The sequence below is a fragment of the Pteropus alecto genome, unplaced genomic scaffold, assembly GCF_000325575.1.
Source record: "Pteropus alecto unplaced genomic scaffold, ASM32557v1 scaffold42, whole genome shotgun sequence".
Classification (NCBI taxonomy): domain Eukaryota; kingdom Metazoa; phylum Chordata; class Mammalia; order Chiroptera; family Pteropodidae; genus Pteropus; species Pteropus alecto.
In genome coordinates, this window is record NW_006434825.1 from 16364411 (window position 1) to 16370171 (window position 5761).

The 5761-nt window shown below is 55.7% G+C and overlaps 1 non-coding gene across 1 annotated transcript; it reads left to right on the forward strand.

The window, feature by feature from the left end:
- Positions 1-4745: 4745 nt before the first annotated feature.
- Positions 4746-4816, forward strand: TRNAG-GCC. The gene has a single exon. It is a non-coding gene; the product is annotated as a tRNA-Gly (tRNA).
- The last annotated feature ends 945 nt before the right edge of the window (positions 4817-5761 follow it).

Here is a 5761-nt window from a genome sequence, read left to right on the forward strand (position 1 = left end):
AGAAGCTGCTGCCCCTCAAGTGCCAGAGTGAGGACCAGTGCTGAGGTGTGACAGGAGTGGGGAGTTTTTTTTGCCCCAGGAACATTCTGGGCCCACTTCTATCCCTGGTTTGGTGTTAGGCAAGACCATAGCTCAAGGTCGGGTAGCTGGAAAGGGTTTGGCTCTTGGTGGAAGCCATATCTCATCCTTCCTTGGCCATGTGCAGAGCAGCATAGCCAGAGGCTTCCACTGCTGCTCAAAAAGTGGGGACCTGGGCTGGCTTCATTAACTGATGTCTCTTACCTAGTTTTGTCTCTTAGGAGAGCAGGTGAACTGCCAAGAGTGAGAGCTGCTGCATTTTGGGAATGCAGATGCATCCTGGCCATTCTGTAGGGGAGAGCTGCCCTGGCTGGCTGACCACAAGGGTGGGATCTTCTCTGTGTGGCTCTGGAACCCCATGGATTTGTACTTAGGTACCTGGAGAAGGTATCTTAGAGGAAGGCAGGGCAGCCTGGTCTTTCTGTGCCCCAGTCTGGAATGAACTTCTGAACTTGGGTGTCTTGGGCCTGCACAGCTTCTCTCTGAAGGGCTAGCTTGGGGCAGCCCAAGAGCCAAAAAGGCTCAGAGACCATGCTAAGAACCCCTACCCAGAGAAAAGAAATACAAATATTATTTTTCCCCTTTTGACATAACATATTTCCAGAGCAGACCTGAACTACAAACTCACACCATCAAGAGACAAGATAAAAACATGACATAAAAATGATACCCTCATTCTGAAGGATGATTTTGTAGGATGGATGGGGCATCTGGAACCAAAAGGGGTTATGTGGGGCACATGCTGAAGATGTTAAAGCTCAGTTTCAGGCAGGGGGACAGTAGACTGTTTCCTGTACAGTGTAGCTGGAGAAAGCTGTCTGGGCCCAATGCTGGGGGATGCTTCACACCCAGACGGGACTGGTGGGACCTTGCAAGAGGAGAAGAGCAGCTGAAATAGTACCTGCAATCAGAGGGCCGATGGTGCTCCTGGCGGCCCTGTCCAGCTGCCCCTTGCAAAACAGTCCCAGCTTCATGAGCATGGTGAGCTGGTGCTGGTGGATGCAGGCCTCCTCCTCACTCCTGCCAGCCCCGGGTCTATTGTCTGGAAACACTGCCTCCAAAGCTAAAGCCACCATTACAGGGAAGCTTCCCAGCTGGTTTGGCTGAGCTGCGCCTCCACTCCCATTGCCCTTGCTCCAGGATGGGTGCCTCCAGTTAGATGCTACCAGGAGGTCTTGAAAAGACCACACAAGGCAAAGAAGGGAGCCACTCGGGAAGGTGCCTGGAACAGATGCGTCTGGAGAGGTTCCAACCTACTGGCTGCCCTCCTGGTCCAGCGCATGATTCTTCACCTGTAGGAAAAAAAAGCAGGACTCTAGCCGAGGGGGCTGAGAGATGGTATGGCTAGGAAAGGGAGGGCTGTCATCTCCCCCAACCTTTACTTCACTTTGCAGCTTGGCAGCTCAGTGCTACTCTAGATTCTTCTTGAAATCTGGGAACCCGGAACCATCAGACAAAAGAGCATTCTCTCCATCTAACCGAGACTTCTCGGATGTAACTCAGGCCTGGGCAGCAGTAAAGAACCCTTTTGAGCTCAGCAGGCCAAGGGGCAGAGCTGGGCAGGTGGAAGAAAGGAAGCTCACCACTGCCAACTCCCCAGCAGCCCCAGCTTTGCTGAGATGGCCCAAACAGCGGTGGGGGCTTGGCCCTCCTTGGGGACCACCAGTAGGAGAGGAGGAGGATATGGTAGGGCAGGGAACATTCGGGCTCTTTAATGCTGCACAAAGGGCTGTTGTCAGGTCCAGGTTTGGATAGTCTCCATCCAGGAAGGTACATTTTCTACAGCTTTTCTGGGGAGCATGGTACCATGTAGACAGCCTAAAGACCCTGGGGCAGCAAGTGGAGGTGGGAGCAGGAAAAGGGCAGAAATCGGGGTTTTAACAACCTTTCCAAGTGGTTCTTAGGCAAGGGGTCCAGGACCATGAGGCATACGTGTGACATTCCCTCTACACTACTCAAAGTAGCCCACCCACTCTTCCAGGAGGGGATGGGATTTCAGCCCAAAACCGGCTCAGCTGAGCCAACCAAGCCTGAGTTGAGAGAGGATAAAAAGGGTACAGCTTATCCTATGGGCATTGTCCGCAGTGGATGTCATGCCTCCTCCCAACCACCGCTGCTGGACTCCCGCACGAACCTGAGTCCGTTCGGTGCTCATAGGGAGGCCTCAGGACCCAAATGTAAGGAAGGCGAGGATGGCGAGAGGCGCCAGGCTGCTCACTGCCTCCTCCAGGTCTCTGCCCTCCTTGGAGCTGTCTGCCTCTGGATGGGCCCTCTGGCTCCTGGGCTCCTGCCGCGGTTCAGTAGCTCTGCATGAGGAACCCTTACTTTCAGGGCCCCTGTTCTCTTCACTGTCCTCTGTACCTGTGCAGGGAGAGTCACCAGTTAATGGTTGAGTTTGGAGGCCCCAGCTGACCCCAGAGAGGCCACTTGATGCCTAGTACTGATCTAGGGTGTTAGGGCTTGAGAGGACAAGATAGGCTTGGACTGAGACACTTATCAGCCTCCAGATAGCTACTGAGTGGGTGAGGATCAAAGGACAACCTAGAAGCCACAGGATCTTCAAGCCACGGGAGAAACCATAGGGAGTGTTTGTGTGTCAGGGGGAAGCTCCAGATAGCTACTGAGTGGGTGAGGGTCAAAGGACAACCTAGAAGCCACAGGAGAAACCATAGGGAGTGTTTGTGTGTCAGGGGGAGCCCTGCAGACAGGGAAAGCCCAAGGCAGGGCTCCAGGTGCTGCTGGCACCTTCGAGAGTGGGAAAAGCTGGAGCCCACTAAGAGTGCGGGGTGCCCGATCACGTGACCTTCAAGAGTGGAAAAAGCTGGAGCCCACTAAGAGTGCGGGGTGCCCGACCTGGAAGCTGGTCCCTCTGCTCGTCCATGCACTCGAGATTCTCCAAAAGGTGTCACCTGGGCTTCCATGTGGTTCAGCTCCCCTCTAATGGAGGGCAGCTCCTCAGTCTGACTGTTGGGAGAGGGCCCAGAGTTGGTGCTCCACCAGAGGGCAGTGCCGCCAGGGCTCTCAGGCCTGCCCCGACTGCTAAGGGATGCCCAGCTCCTCTGCAGGTGAGGGCTGTGCCCTTTCACTCACACTTTATCTGCCCTGGGGGCAGGTGGCTATTCCTGGGGGCCTTGCGGGGAGTGAAGCTGCTTTTGACCCACGTGCCCAGGTAGGTCCTCTGGATCTTGATAGGCATGTGGTTGATGAGTGGTGGAGGTATCCTCTGGTATTCATACACCCTATGGGACAGTACAGAGAAGGAGGCCAACTAGCCACACCTGTTTGTCCAGAGGACCAAGGAGGCAGGACCCACTCACCTGTACAGCTTGTAGTCAAGGTCATAGTTACTGCAGCTGTGGCAGAGACAAATGGTGAAGGAGTCACTGTCCAGGGCCTGAGTCCTTGCCCAGAGCACAGATTAACTTGGGGAAACAGGAATGCAGCTTTTCCTTAGAACCCCAGTATTCTCCACTGGAAGAGCCCCTAGGGGCTTGACCAAGGTAACTTTGAGAGACCATAGCAAACTAGCTTCCCCATGGTGGGCCTCTGATAAGGGACACCTTCCAGGTGGCAGAAGCAGGACAATTTCCCACAGGCTTCTGATCAAACAGAGCCAGGCCCTCCAAAGGCTCCTCTGCCTGCCCCAGGCACTGCTGATGTTCTCGATCTTAGTCTGGCAAAAGATAAAAGGGAAGAGTTAAGTGAGAGCCCAAAGCCATGGTAGGGGTTTGAGAGCCTTTAATCCTCACATGGGAATTGCCAGGATGCAGGGCCCAGCACTGTCAGGGCCAGTCAGGCAGTGTTAGCGATGTGGCCAACCCACCTTGCCCTTTGCTCCTGGCCGGGGAAGAGAGGAGGGCCTTAGAGGGACCCAGACCCCCACTGCTCGGCCGCACCCACTTCGCTCATGCACCATCACCTCCAGGGAACTGGTACTCAGGAGGGATGGGGATACCGGTGGAAAGAGACAACTGGGTTCAGCCCTGGGCAAAATGACCCCAGGAGACACAACTGCAAGAGCTTCAGGTGCCACCTAGGGCTGAGGCGGGTAATGAATTGAGGGGGAAGGGTGGTGTGATATGCTGAGGGCAGCAGTTTCTGAAACAACTTTCTGGTACTGTGCGCCCACGACCCAGCTCAGGCCTTGCCGACGAGGGTCGGTGTCTTTGAGGGACCACGGAGGCGGAATGGAGAACATTCGGGGGCCCCTTCCCCTTCATCCTGCGGGATCTCCAGGCCTGCGGGTGAGATTTCCGGGCACCCCCACCCCTACTTTCTGGCTTCAGGCAGCCTGGGCGGGTGGCCCAGGAACCTCAGGCATGCTGATTCCGGCGGTGGAAGGCATGGAGAAAGAAAAGCAAGCTCGCTGAACGCGGGGAGGGCGCGTACCCACCCTCGGCGCTGCGGGGTCGGGGCCTGGGTTCCTGGCGCGGTGTAGTAAACAAGCAGCCCCCTGACGGCCAGGAATGACTCAGCCGGGACAAAACTCAAGGTGACAAACGCCATCTGAACATCATCGCTGAGAGGATAATTCTCGCTTGTCTGAGACCCCTTCGGCTGGCCGGGAGCCCCTCTTCCCGACAGGGTCAAGACCGGCAAAGATCTGTCAGGGCGCAGGGCCTGTAGCCAACCACCTGAGCTGCCGAGAGCAAATGGTTTTCGCCGTAGCATTGGTGGTTCAGTGGTAGAATTCTCGCCTGCCACGCGGGAGGCCCGGGTTCGATTCCCGGCCAATGCAATCGCGAACAACAATTTTTCCTTTCTTGCATTTTTTCCTAAAATGACATTTTAAAGTAGCCCAAAATGAATGGTAATGTAATAGAAAAGGAATGGTATTACACTAACTGCTGAGCACAGATTTGGAGGCTTCTCAAATTGGGACAGGGATTTAGCCGCATGTACCGCTACAGCAGTGCTCGCTGCAGACAAGGGTCCCTCTGGGCCTGGGGGGCCTCCCTGCTGCCTCCCTTCCCCCGACCCCTGCCTTTGTCATCGGCCAGGGCTAACGCCTGTGTCCTGGGGTTATGGCCTTGCCCCTTTCACCCTAGGAGGCAGCAGTCTGCTCGCGGGTATGAAGCCGCATCAGTCCCCCTGATCAGGGCTAGTGGTTACAGCCTGCAAAGCTGGGGCTTCCCATAAAAAAAAAAAAAAGAGAAATAAAATGCCCCTTCGGAATGGCCCCATGCGCAGAGGTCAAGCCACTTCCTCAAACATCCTCAGTGCCAGGGGCAAGGGTAGGGGTTGGGGGCAGGGGTAGGAGACCTGGGGCAATCCTTCTACCACAAACTTTTCCCTCTAGGTTGGGGAATTCCATTTTGAGGCCCAAATCACGTAGCCTGGACTTGACCAGTTCTCATGAAGAGGTAGTTCATCCAGCAGCTCAGTGGCCACCAAACCCCATCCCCAACCTGTCCCTCCTCTGCCCAATCCAAGGAGTCGGAGCCATAGCTACCCACCCACGCCTGTCCCAAACCCACGCTGCCTGAGCATCCAGGGAAGTGCTTCATTCTTTCCACTGGAGTTCCCTGCAGACACTGGAGTCTTCAGGACTCCACCCTCACCCCAGGCCTTGAGAGATGGGGCCTCTCTAAAGGGAGTGTGAGCCCTGGCTGCACAGCTGCCGTCATTCCCGGTTGCTTCCCTGTACCCACACCCATCCCTCTCACAGGGCCAACAAGACTGG